We start from the raw sequence: 14,620 nt of genomic DNA, 5'->3' as shown, positions 1-14,620 counted from the left end.
TCCTCTCATCCCCACACCAGGGTTCCTCCCATCCCCACAGGGTTCCTTTTAGGGTTCCTCTCATTCCCACAGAGTTCCTCTCACCCCCACACCAGGGTTCCTCTCATTCCCACAGAGTTCCTCTCACCCCCACACCAGGGTTCCTCCCATCCCCACACCAGGGTTCCTCCCATCCCCACAGGGTTCCTTTTAGGGTTCCTCTCATTCCCACAGAGTTCCTCTCACCCCCACACCAGGGTTCCTCCCATCCCCACACCAGGGTTCCTCTCATCCCCACACTGGATATTACTCCGGTGTTCACTAATGCGTGTGCGCAAAGCTCTCCATGTCTTCCCAACATAAGCAAGACCACAAGGGCATTTGGTCAGATACACAACAAACGTGGTGTTGCAGGTTATGGCCCCACGGACCTTAAGGGTTTTACCACTGTGGGGGTGTGTGTATGTCTTACATCTGCTGGTGTAGCTACTCTGTGCGCATCTACCACATCTGTAGTTGCCGTATGGGATGATTATCGTACCAGTGCGTTTGTCCCCAGGTGTATATGATCTCACTACCCAGGAACGTGCACAGGGGGGTTGCTCAGGTTGCCCGGGCAACTGCCCATATGCCCTTCTCGACTCACGTTGCCCTTCCGAGGGGAAAAAAAATAAAATAAATAAATCGTACAATGGATGCAGAATTTCACATAGGCCTAGAAAAAGAAAAAATCGCAAAGCCTCATTCACTTCCATTCAGGAACCTAAAGTAAAAGTCAGTAGGGGAAGGGCAAACTCTGTTTACGTGGCTGCAGCACTGAGCCTGCATGAGCGGCCCTAGAAGGAGATTGTGGCGGTTGTCGGGTAAGAAGACTCAACGTTGTCGGAAAAGGTGAGTTTGTGATGTATAACAAACGAATGATCATCATCGTCAAGTTTTATGAAATTAATTAAAATCCAGACTGAGTTTGCCACAGTTAGCCTAAATAATCAGACAGATAGCTTGCAGACAAGCAGCCCGTTATCACTTAGCCTAGGCCAGGGATTCCCAAACTGTGGTACGCGTATCCCCAGTGGTACGCGAGCTGAATGAAAAGGGCTATGGTGGACAGGTGTTAAAATGAAAATGAAAATTTTAAATCTTTTGTAAATAATTCATGAATAAATACATAACTTCGAATCAGGTCATAATGATATGGAAACATGAAATTAAAGGATATAATTTATAAACTCTGTAGGGGAGAGTGGGGTGAGTTGTGCCAATTTTTACTTAAAGTGACTTTAAAGGGAGGCCATGATCGTAATGCTTCCAACTACAATATGAACATATATTTCAGGATGTGGTGCATCTCTGGGAACAATCACTTTTAATCTGAAATATAGTATTTAAGAGATAAAGCTTTCTGAAAAAAAGTGGTCTTGTGGCACAACTTGCCCCCGGTGCTGGGTAAGTTGTGCCTTTGAAGAGAATGCATTGGGGTAAATTGTGCCATCGATTATTGAAGTAAAACAGTATATTTTGATCTCAGACACTGTAATGCTTTATAAAAGCTAGACAAATTCAATACAAAATTACTAATTTAAAGGAATACGCCACCCCTAGGTGAAATTGGGCCTCTCCCCGCAGTCCCTAGAGTTGGATGAGTGAGCCAAAGCGTTTTATAGCCGACCCAGCCATTGTCCTAATCTAGAAACGGCCCGGTTAGCTTTAGCTTAGCGTAGTCGCTGTAATCCGGCACTGCCAGCTAGCATGTCGTTGCAAAAGTGAATCAAATAACTCAAGATTTTTTATAATTATTTCTCGTAACCTGTACATTCACATCGTGTACAAATATCAATGCAAATTAACACGAAGGGATTTACTAGACCAATTTAGATTTGGAACTATTTTCGGGCATAGCACCGGCAAAGCACCGCTGCCAGGCGCAAAGACATCACGCAGCATATGAAAACCCTCAACTTCCGGCAATACACCAGCGTGACTACCAAGTTCTCTGCTACTAGGCTGACACTGACAAGTGGGCTTTCCCTAAGAGTTCTAATGGCGATGAATATGGAAGATTACACGATAGACGAAGATGATGACCGACTACCAAGATCCAAGACCCTAACTTTTCGAACCTGAGTTCACTGAAGAGGAGTTGCGAGCTTTGGATCTGGGAAGAGAGAACGTTGCGACTAGTCAAGGCGAGTCGGATGAGAGAACGAGAGCAAACACGAACTGGTGGTGTGAGTGTGGAGTGTGCCAACCCATGCCGACTGAAATGGAGTGTTTGTGCTGTGCAGAGTGGGATAAAATACTGCCATCGATGGTGGGCAACGCTCCCGAAGAGATGCTGCGTGATGTCTTTGCGCCTGGCAGCGGTGCTTTGCCGGTGCTATGCCCACACTTGCTATGCTTTCTGCACAGCACAAACACTCCATTTCAGTCGGCATGGGTTGGCACACTCCACACTCACACCACCAGTTCGTGTTTGCTCTCGTTCTCTCATCCGACTCGCCTTGACTAGTCGCAACGTTCTCTCTTCCCAGATCCAAAGCTCGCAACTCCTCTTCAGTGAACTCAGGTTCGAAAAGTTAGGGTCTTGGATCTTGGTAGTCGAAGTCATCATCTTCGTCTATCGTGTAATCTTCCATATTCATCGCCATTAGAACTCTTAGGGAAAGCCCACTTGTCAGTGTCAGCCTAGTAGCAGAGAACTTGGTTGTCACGCTGGTGTATTGCCGGAAGTTGAGGGTTTTCATATGCTGCGTGATGTCTTTGCGCCTGGCAGCGGTGCTTTGCCGGTGCTATGCCCGAAAATAGTTCCAAATCTAAATTGGTCTAGTAAATCCCTTCGTGTTAATTTGCATTGATATTTGTACTCGATGTGAATGTACAGGTTACGAGAAATAATTATAAAAAATCTTGAGTTATTTGATTCACTTTTGGAACGACATGCTAGCTGGCACTGCCGGATTACAGCGACTACGCTAAGCTAAAGCTAACCGGGCCGTTTCTAGATTAGGACAATGGCTGGGTCGGCTATAAAACGCTTTGGCTCACTCATCCAACTCTAGGGACTGCGTGGAGAGACCGAATTTCACCTAGGGGTGGCGTATTCCTTTAAGGTTTATTTAAAGTTATTTTACAACATCAAAGGCCAATTTTCTACAAGCCTATTGCGCCACACGAGCACACCAAAGGTCATTTTCCATTGTCACACCAGTTTCATCCATGTTGTAGATCTTGTGTGGAGGGAAGTCATACCTGAAATGAGATTAAAGTTTTGTTGATCAGAGAAGTTTACAGTAGATTTAGGTGGTTGGATGTGGTTGTGTAGGTGTCTCTGTCACTGCTACTACCTAGAGATGATGTTCCCCCTCTCCTTCCCAGGCTTCCTGGTCAGTGTGTGTGTGTGTGTGAAGTTCACAGCATTTCATGGGACTTAGACCGTGAAACATTACTCCTAGTGCCTTTATATGTTCTGCCAGATCCTTCTCCGTACAGTATGCCCTGCCTGTCTTCCTCTTATAACTCTGTGGTATGATGGTATATTTCTATTTTTGGTCTAAAATTAAGAATGTCACATAGTTTTAGTGATAAAATGTAAGAATAAAATGCACAATTACAATAAAATAATATGTTTAAAACATTATTTATAAGTGGGGCCACTGGCACAACTTAACCCAGGCCCTTTGGCACAAATCACCCCGACCCCACCATTTTGGAAAAAATGCATCATCCATCAGATTTGAGCTAACATCATGCTAGCTGTATAGACTCATAATGTAGCTTACCAAAGCACTAAAACATGTGTGAAATGTTTCAAACTTGTCTATAACTGTTCAGACACAACAATCAAAAAACCATGATCATAGAAATTTTACTTTGAAGGGCAAAAAACAGTTTTTTTAGCTTAAATGTGCTTACCTCTCATGCAATGAGGCTCTCTTCTTTGCAGGATGAGTGAAATGGCTGAGTCATCAAAAATGTGTGGTCACATGACCAATTTCTTCTATGGTTACCTAGAAACAGGGGGTGGCACAACTTCCCCCCTGGCACAACTCACCCCACTCTCCCCTATGTGTTCATCAAAAAAAGGGCAGCTTATTAAGCATGACGCCTGGAATAGCTAATAAAATGCGTTACTTTTGAATGCGTCGGATGGTCCGTGGGGGGAAAGTTTCGCTGATATAACAGATATAGGTTTTTGAAAACAACAAAAACAGAAAGAAGGGAAGCAGCAAAGCTAGGAGTTATTTCAGATGGGCAAGAACAAGGTAACATTATGCAGGTTGAGAGTCATGTTGGTTCTACAACACTTTCTGGGTCGTTTGGTGGGGGCTTCGTCTCCCCCTAGTGCTTCTCCGCGGAAAAAACGAATATGCAACTTTCTGGTCGCGGTCCGAACACATCCGGATGTAACTCGGCGGAAATACTCGAAAATGTAGTCAGATTGTAGTTTCTAAGAAGACTGCAAAACGGACTCTGACTTGGCTTTTTTGCTGTTGAAATTGTAAGTAGCCTACCCTTGGGTGAACTTCGTTTTTGTAATGTGATTTGATAGTCTCTTGAACAATGTGTTTGCTCAACGGTTTTATTGTGAGCCCTATGTGTTTAGCTTGGTTTATTGATAGCTAGCTCGCTAGCTAGTGGAGGTTTACCATAGCAGTCATTTGCTACCGAAGCTGCAGGGGGAGCTATTTCATGAAAAATGTGAGCCCAAATCAGGCGAAAACCCAGAAACAGCGAAGGAATAACCAGACCTGCATAGGGCTTCTTTAAGCTAGGCTTTACATTTAACAAACTAAAGGTAGCCTAAGTTTAGCCTTTCTAGGCTGTATAGCCCAATGTTGTCCAAATGAATACATCCTTGTCAGGCGTTGTTGTAGGCCTATTATAAGATATTGTATGTGGATGTAGTTAGGCTACTATGCAGGCTACTTTTCATAACTTTTTAACTGACCAAATGCACGCACCTAAAACCGGGAAACGGACAAATATTGTCAACGTGGGGGGGTGGGGTGGGGGGGTTATAGAATGCGTTACGTTTATATGTGTTTATGTGTCGGATGGTGGGGGTACACGAGCCGAGTCGAAATGTAGGCGGTGATACGCGGGGGGTGATACGCGGGGGGAAAAGTTTGGGAACCGCTGGCCTAGGCTACTATTTTTTTGGTAGGCATTAGGCAAACTAAGCTAGGCCTACATGTCTGCTGATAGTTTCTCACATGTCGTTTTAGTAAGAAGAATGAATGATGGAAGTAACCCAATACTGCACACATTATTATGCAATCATGGAAAAAAATGTTACAGTGTTTTTACCATATAAAATGGACTCAAATTAACATTATAATTCTTTTTTTATCATTATTTTTTAGGGGGTAATTTTGGGTAAGTTGCCATTTGGCAACATTGTGCGACAATGGAGCAGCCTAATGTTTTATTATATTGTTTTATTATTAAAATGTTATCAAGAGCTTTATCAAATAACACCATTTAGAAAACATCTGATGCAAATTCATAAGAACTGTTGTCAAACGGTAAGAGGTAGTAACAGGTATAATTACATCATAACAGCAAATACATTCACAAAGCATGCATAGATTCACATTATGTGTAAGAATCACTTGAAATCTATTCCAGGTTTGTGTATCAAACAACAACAAAAATATTTTTTATATTTTTAACACACAAAGCAACAAACAAACAAAACAACAGCAGCATTCACAAAACATCTGATGCAAACTGTTGTCAAAATGTAACAAATGTAATGTTGTACATGTAACAATGTAACAAAATGTAGTATTAGATAAATATTTATAACATGGAAAACACATTTAAAAAGCATATGTACATTTACACTGAAATTCTCATTCTCATGTGTCTTGTCTGTTACTCAATTTGAAATGCCTTGAAACAGTTGTTCTCTCCGTTACAGCAGAGGTGCACCTTGCTCTTAGAGCAGACCATTCTGATGATGCCCTTGCAGCCAGGATTCTTGCATCTTCCTGTCGGTGCACCCATCTCTGGCCAGTGATCAAGGCGGTCAAGACGGATGTTGCTTGGTGGAAGGGGGGCAGTAGGTCCTCTATGCCGCTTCTCCTCAATGTGGATCTCCAGACTCTGTGAGGGTCTCCCTTTTCGTTTCGTGGTTCCTTTGTTCACCTGTGTAAGGCAAAGTGCCACATTGACTTTGAAGTCAAGTAAGCTCAGCTGCATTTTCTGTGGAATTCCCACGGCATCAGAATCCCTGTGGTAGAGCAACCATGCCTGCACCACTGTAAGATCCAAGAAGTGGAATACAATCCGGTGATACCACTTCTTGGATCTGATCTTGGTACGGTACAGGGCAATGAGGGAGTCTAGTAAGTCAACACCCCCCATGCTCTTGTTGTAGACGGTGACAATGTTGGGCCGTGGCACTGTCACCATCTCCTTTGCCTTCTTGTCCCATCTCTGCACTGGGGAAGTAGGGTTTGCAGCAGCAAAGGTGCTGAGGAGAATCACAGAACGATTGTCATACCACTTTTTTACGGCTTTCAGTGTGACGCCGTCATGTTCTGCTTCCATTTCCTCAAATGTTCCCCGACCTTTAGCCTTCATCTCTTTGTCTGTTCTTTCTCACGCTGTGGATTTTAGATTTCTCAAGTGTAACCTGTAGGTCAACCCCACAAAACCAATTGTCATAGAACAGTTTGTGCGACATGTTGGGAGGGATGACTGAGGCCAGTCTTAACACTACATTTCCACTTGCACCGATGTCAGGCATTCCATCAGCAGCAGGAACAGCACCGGTATAAAATTCAAAATTGTGGACAATTCCATGTTGATCAGCCAACACAAAGACGCTTGGGCTTTTTGGGGTTGTACGTTTTCAGCCCACTTCTACCCTTAAAGGGGACAATTTGTTCATCCACACAGAGTATTTCATTCATTGGGATGTCCTGGAAGCTCCTCAAAAGTGCGTTCAATAAAGGCCTCCCCTCGAACAGTTTATCAAATCCAGGTTGGCCCTCAGCAACTTGGTTACTGTTATCGGCGAAGTGCAAGAACCTTTTAATCGCCTCCCAGCGGGACAGGGACATGACATCTGCCACTTTATCAACACGGGCATCTTTGCCCCAGTACATACGGGTGTACGGTAAGCCATAAACAGACATGTGAAGGCATATGCCAATCAACACGGGCATCTTTGCCCCAGTACATACGGGTGTACGGTAAGCCATAAACAGACATGTGAAGGCATATGCCAATCAACACGGGCATCTTTGCCCCAGTACATACGGGTGTACGGTAAGCCATAAACAGACATGTAAAGGCAAATGCCAAAGAACTGCTGAATCTCCCCTACTGTGGCATTAAGTGGCTTGTTGGGATCTTCTCGTACAGCATATAGATTTGTCTGCGTCGCTACGTCTCTACCAAGAAGGCGTTCAAAGTACTCAATTGGCTCACGTACCATCGTTGGACACGGTAGGGCACCTTTCCATTCAGGTACGGGCAGGATGGGTCGCCTCTTTTGCCACTTCAGGTTCTGGATCTTTTCCTCCTGAGGTGGTGCCTCCTGAACTTCAACTGAAATACATGAAAAGAGGCAAAAGATGATGCACTGTAACCTTTGTTACCCTAGTGTGCATGAACAATTGGCATTTCAAATGAAATACTAGATACAGCTCCTATCAAGTATAGAATGGTACTGTAGAACATGTGTGTTTGTGTGTTTGTGTCTGTTTGTCTGAATGGGGACTGCACAATGACTTGTGTATGTGCTTTTTTGTTAACCATACAGATTTTGGAATGACAACAACCTCAAATTGTTGACCTACCTTACACTCTTCCCAACATCAGCTTAACAGCACACAAATAACATGTAACCTGAATGCTGAATATAGCGGAATAGAACAAGATACACACCCGTCTGAATGCTGAATATAGCGGAATAGAACAAGATACACACCCGTCTGAATGCTGAGTATAGCGGAATAGAACAAGATACACACCCGTCTGAATGCTGAGTATAGCGGAATAGAACAAGATACACACCCGTCTGAATGCTGAGTATAGCGGAATAGAACAAGATACACACCCGTCTCTTCGTCCTCTGCCTCAACTAGGCCTCTCAATCTCCTCGTCGCTGATCCCTAACTCATCCTCACTTTCATGGGAAGGTATAGCCACCTGTACCCTGTACATTTCAGCCCTCCTCTTAGCCTTGCCATAGAATACTGCCGTGTTCATTTTCTAAACAAAATAAGTGTATATTTTACTATTAAACTTTATAAAAATAAAACAAAAAACATAAAACTATATCAGTCCACCTATACATCTAAATGTCTCATTCACACAAAGCTACTCTGCTTTTGCATTAGCATGAGCAAATATGGTTCCATTACCGCACAATGTTGCCATATGGCAACATACCTATTTTATTAAATAAAAAGGTAATAATCCTATCAAAACAATGTGCATAACATTAATTATTTTATTCAAAATGGTTAAATGCCTAAATCCTATCACTATTTTGGGTATTGTTTGAAGCCAAGACGCCCACTGAAAAGAGGCGGTTTTTTTGGGGGGGGGTGCCCTTTTTTCAGGTCAGAGCAACTGCCCTTCAAAATTCCTGTGCACGTCCCTGTCACAACCTAAAATTATGTTGGGAGGGCGTCTGAAAAACAACTTAGGTGGCTCCTTAAAGATGTTTCCCAGTTTCGGGTCAGATTCGACTATGTGCCAATGCTTGCGGATAATTTTCCTAAGCTCAGACCCGATCGGTGAGCATTTGGTTACACAGAAGGGGGAGTTAGTGTTTTTGCTTCTAGCTTTAGGATGTAAAGCCTCATCCTGAGAGATGGTGCTGAACCGGTCAACAGCAGCTTCAACCCATTCCTGTTTGTAACCCCTCTCTAAGAATCTGTCAGCTAGGTCAGTAGCTTGTTTTTTGTAACTGGTATCAGAACTGCAGATTCTCATGACTCGATGGAACTCCATCTCCCTCGCTTCAGGGCTGCGCGTCCGGTTCGCCCTGCCGGGACCCATTTCCCGATAATGACCGGCGTTCTATACATTATCCCTTACTTATTTAGTAGTAGTAGTAGTAGTAGTAGTAGCAAGGTTACACACACACACACACACACGCTTCCACAAGATAAGTCAAAACACAGAACTAAAAATAATAAATAGAAAGAGAAGTGTATGGGCCAGAGGGTTATCTCCGTGTCCTAGAGTTCAGTAACTGAACAGCAGATGGTATGAAGGAGTGTTTGTATCTGTTGGTTCGGGCTAATGGATATTTAAAACGTTAACCAGAGGGTAAGATCTCAAATTCGCTATGCAGAGGGTGGGTATAGTTTAACAGGATGGATTCAGCCTTCTTAATTGCCTGTTCCCTCATACAGCATTGACATACAGTACGTCTCTGTTGGCCACCAGTGACTCTACTAGACATTATTGACTTTAAAAATGGCATTTTTCTGTTTCACATTGAGCAGGGCATACCAACAGGTGGCTGAGAAGGTAAGTATTGACTCAATGAAAGATCTATAGAAGAGAGTCATCAGGGATTTTTCTACATTAAACCTGGCCAGCTTCCTAAGACCGTGTAGACGCTGCTGACCTTTGTTACACAACATGTCTGTGTTATGGGTAAACGTTAGCTTGTTGTCAATAATGGAACCCAGATACTTGTATTGCTGGACTATCTTAATGTCCTGCCCATTGATGTTTGTGTTTGTGTGGTTACAGTCTTTGTGTCTAAAATCAATACACATGTCCTTAGTCTTGGTCACATTTAGCTCCAGAAAGGCTTCCTGACACCACTTCACAAAATAGTCTATGATGGGGCCATGAGTTGTCTCATTGTCCTTCAACAGACTCACAATGACTGTGTCATCTGCAAACTTTACAAAAAAATTGAAATGTTATCAGAAAAGTTTTAAGTGAAACATTTTTCACGGTGTGTTACGAACAGCATAATAACATGACAACCTTAATCTTTCATGTGCATGAGGCCCATATAGCATCACAATGAATATAAAGATCATGCTAAAAGTTAGCTTGCAAAAACATAAATGTAGGTTACATACTGTACCTCTGCATTGATATCCATGTCCTGTGAAAGAGGCATACGTAACATTGTGGGCAGCCGTGGCCTACTGGTTAGCGCTTCAGACTTGTAACGGGAGGGTTGCCGGTTCGAACCCCGACCAGTAGGCACGGCTGAAGTGCCCTTGAGCAAGGCACCTAACCCCTCACTGCTCCCCGAGCGCTGCTGTTGTTGACAAAGATAATCTTACAGTTTTTCTCCATTGGTTTGGCTCATGTCTTGAAACAGAAATTGCATTCTTAAAATACAATATTTGACAACAGAATTGAATTTCTCATTCATTTAATCAAATTGCAAATGTCTTAGTACATGTCTCAATACATCTTTGGAAATGATTAAGTACAGGTAGCCTACATTTACAAGCGAATATTGTTGATCTAAACCAAATTGTTGATTCTCAGTCTAATGGTTGTTCTGTTAGCTAGACAAACTAGTACAGTAACAGTGTCAGTGAAGGACCGGGCTAAGACTGAGGTGGACATGAGGAATATTTCAATGGTTCTCTGCCACAGTGACAAAACATCTAAACATTTTGACTTGCAGTGCTTACACAATGACAAAGAGACAAATGCGTTTTTGGGCACTGGCTATTCATATGAGAAATAAATTTAGTTTTGACACATGAGTGAACTGTTTTGGGAGAGATTTGAGACTGCAGGTGAACCATGGTGTTGTGCTGAACCATCCAGGTTATTTAGGCAAAAGAACCAAGAGACATCCGGTCTGTTTCAATAAGTGAGCCAAAGCAATTGAGAAGGACCTTTGCAATTGCGTGGCACTGACTCTTTATATGGGAATTTAGTTTTGAATCATGAGTGAACAGTTTTGGGAGAGATATGAGCTATGGCGTTGTGATAAACTGAAAAACTGTCTTGCCAAAAGATCTTAGAGTTTTGAGAATGTAATTTCTGTCTCAAGAAATGACCCAAACCAATGGAGAAAAACTGTAACATGGCTAAGGGTCCTGGCTGGGCTAAAAGTGTTCATTAGGCTACTATTACTATTGCATAATCATATGAAAACCATTATCTGAGTAGGCTATTATGACTTCAGCATGATCAATACACACAACATGAGTAATGTTACAGGGCTCAGGCGTGGCCGGACAGTTTAATTTCTGATAATGGGTGATGACCATAAGGTACAGATTTTGTTTGTGTCCAAACCAAAATGTAAAAAAAGAAAAAATCTCAAATACCTCGGTTCGGACATCACGGTTTGGTACGAGTTCGGTACAATGGAGGGAAAAGCAAAACAAAAATGCAGAAAGCATTTTTTTTATTGTGCATGTCTCAGGCTGTACCACCTAGTGTCATACAGTCTCTTCCCTGAGCTATCTGCAACAGCCTGAAGTGTGTAAGATGTAGGCTAAAGAGTACAATAAGTACCCAGACTCCATCTGTAACTTGTAAACAAAATAAGACAATCAGTTATAAAATTGAAAATAGGCCTACAGCATCTCTTATTTCTGAAAGGGCATTCCAGAGTGCCATGGATGCCCCAAGAGTGCAGCGGAAAGTAACCGGGTGGCGGGGTGTGTGGAGTTGTGCTTGTGTAGTCAGCTGTGCCAGACGAGGGAGGAGTTAAAGCAACACCAAAGAGTTTTTTTGTACCTTAAAGCAACACCAAAGAGTTTTCTGTACCTTAAAATAATGTTTCCAAAATCGTTTCAGTGGTCCATCAACTCGTAACAGGGTGAACGGCAATTCTGCGTTCGCTTTGCGGCCCTCTATCGGCTATAACCGCGCTATGCAAGTTTGCCAGATCGGGTAGCGGATCTAGTTCGATGGAATGAGACATAAGAAACTACAAATTTGACTTGCTTCTGATGTCGCAATACATCATACTTTCATATAGTTTTTTCTGATTGCTTAAGCACATTTTTTGTAACTAAGGCTTTTTTTGCAATAGGAAAACCTTTCACCCAATCAGCAAAACATTGTAGTTCTCTTGCAAAAGCTAACACACCTTGCTTAACTCTTCACACCTTCGTGAAAATTATGTTTTCGTATCAAACAGTAAACACAAGCCATCACAATAGTAAGCACACAATGTGCCAACTACACACTGATGGTCTGAATAAAAAACACATCTGGCTTTTGCTTTCTCTGTGCACAAGGTAGACTATGTCAGTTTGAGGTCATACTTTTGTCATAGTTCTGTAAACATACCGGGATCCAAACTTCAAGTATTGGTGTTTATTTACACACATCAAAACAAACACAAGTGTGTTTTTCCAAGTCAAAACACAAAATAGCAATTTCACTGAGACAAAACAAATCAGTCTACATCGGGTCGTCTCTTTCAAAATTCGGTCTACATCACATGCAATGTCCTAGTCCAAGGCACCGGGAAAAATATATTCTGGAATGACGTATCCAGGCCTGACATGACAATATCCCCACATGTAGACAGTTTTTTTTTCTGTAAAAGGGCTATTTCTTTCTCTTCTCACTCTTCCTGCTCACTCCATTGTACCCATTGTACATTACCTGTGGCTTATTTATAGTGCTTAGGCTGATTGCAAAGTGAACTACAGTAATTATCTAAAACAGTTTTCACATGAGAAAGTGTGCCAGAGAGTTGGCAAAATAGTGTAAAATAATAGCCATACATGTCTATGATTTGCCAGGAGTGTGTTGATCATTTGGAGATTGAGTGTAAAGCAGTGAGTTGTGTTTACAGTTCCGCAAAAAGAGTAGCCTAGAAATCTAGACGCACCCTCGCGGCAGCAAATTACATTTGCTGCCAGGGTTAGTCTAGCAACTCTCCATTGGCTTGTGAGCTTGAAAAATTAAACTTCTATCAGGCCAATCAAATCGTGTATAGAGTTGTTAGGCGGGCTTAACATAATGATTGATGGCAGAGTTGCAATGGTTTGGCTTGAATTCCCTTCTACTTGAAAACAAATAAGATAATGTTGCTGTTGGCGAACAGTGTGACACAACTAAAACTGTTATTAAGTTGGCAAAAGTTTGAACTAGTCAACTAGCTCTGCTGGTGGGAAACCATGGGACACATAGCGCTGTCCTATTGCGTGCAGAGGAAATTTGAAAGACAACCGAGTATTCCGCCCCTCAGACTGAGCACTGCGAACGGTGAGTGTCCAGACCCTACATTTTAATGTGGGTCTGGCTCGTCAGGCTACAAAAAGAGTGCTGTGCAGTGAATTGTGCCTACAGTTGTGCAAAGTGTGTGTTACAAAATTGCAAACTGAGTGCAAAGCAGTGTTTGTGCTTTTAGTTTTGCGAACTCAGTGAGTGGTTTTGCTATAAGTATTAATAGTTTTAGGAATTGTGCTATAAGAATCACAGTTGCATTCAGAAAAAACTGTAAAATCATGCAACATACTCTACTGTGTCTGTGGTTATTTCCAAAGCCAGTGCTGGATAAACAAATAGTGTGCATGCGACAGAGGAAAAGTGCTTTGGTGTTGCTTTAACAAGGCAGAGGAAAAGTGCTTTGGTGTTGCTTTAACAAGGCAGAGGTGTGTGTGTGTGGGAGGGGGGTGTTGCTGGTGTCATTGTCAGGTGGAGGAGTTGTACTGGTGCTGACAATCGCACACACACACACACACACACACACACACTGCACTGAGACGGTACACACACACACACACTGCACTGAGACGGTACACACACACACACACACACACACACACACATACACAATGACAGGGACCGAAGCAGCAGCAGAGCTGTCGAATCGATTATAGAAATGATTCAGCTGGTTGACTCTGACCATGTCCCCATCTGCCTTGCCACTCTTTCCCCCACATCCAGTGATGTTGCACAATCCCTGCCAGACCTCTCTCCTGTAGTTTACTCTCCACTTTCTTCCTGTGTGATTCCTTTGCCTCTTCCAGGTGTTCCCTCACTTCAGCTCCCTCAGACATGGGCGTAGATTTAGGGTGGGACGCTCATGACTAGTCCTAACCAATATTTTAAGATGACAAAATTGTCCCCACCAATATTTTAGCGAACTCATTTGACATGATCAAATTGATGATTCATTGCTGATCATTCCGACAGCCAGCACGACAGTACAAGAAACGTCGTCATTTGATTGGCTGAAAAACCGAGGGGGAGGGGGAAGGGTTATCTGACACACTTTGCTTTATTCTTGCACTGGTAGTCAAGCGAGCGGGTGTGTCAACGACAACGATAAGTTACCAGGGCTGTCTGTCAATACATAGGCCTACCCCATAAAAGGCCAGAGTGAAACATTTTGATATTCCCTTTTCCCTTACATACTGCATACAGCATACACCCTTTTTGTGGTGTGTAGATCAGCTATGCCACCCACGAAGAAGAAAGGGGACATACGAAGCTTTTTCATAAAGCAGAGTGTAAGTAAGCAAAATAACTAGCCACACAAGCTAGCAGTGGTAGTGACCAGGCTTTTAAATTATGCAGATTCTATTATATGGAAAACTAGTATTAACTGGTGATAACATATGTTACCCAGGATATTGTTAAAGATAAACCTAGCTTCTGTAATCTTTCAACCAAGGTCAGGAGTATTGATTAGGGGTGTGCAGCACGGTCGCATAGA

The sequence above is a fragment of the Alosa pseudoharengus genome, unplaced genomic scaffold (assembly GCF_046254945.1).
Source record: "Alosa pseudoharengus isolate Yale_2024_CS ecotype anadromous, Long Island Sound unplaced genomic scaffold, YU_APseudo_1.1 YU_APseudo_1.1_scf_1, whole genome shotgun sequence".
Taxonomy (NCBI): Eukaryota; Metazoa; Chordata; class Actinopteri; order Clupeiformes; family Clupeidae; genus Alosa; species Alosa pseudoharengus.
The sequence above is the reverse complement of the archived record's forward strand: the minus strand, read 5'-3'. Positions refer to the sequence as shown.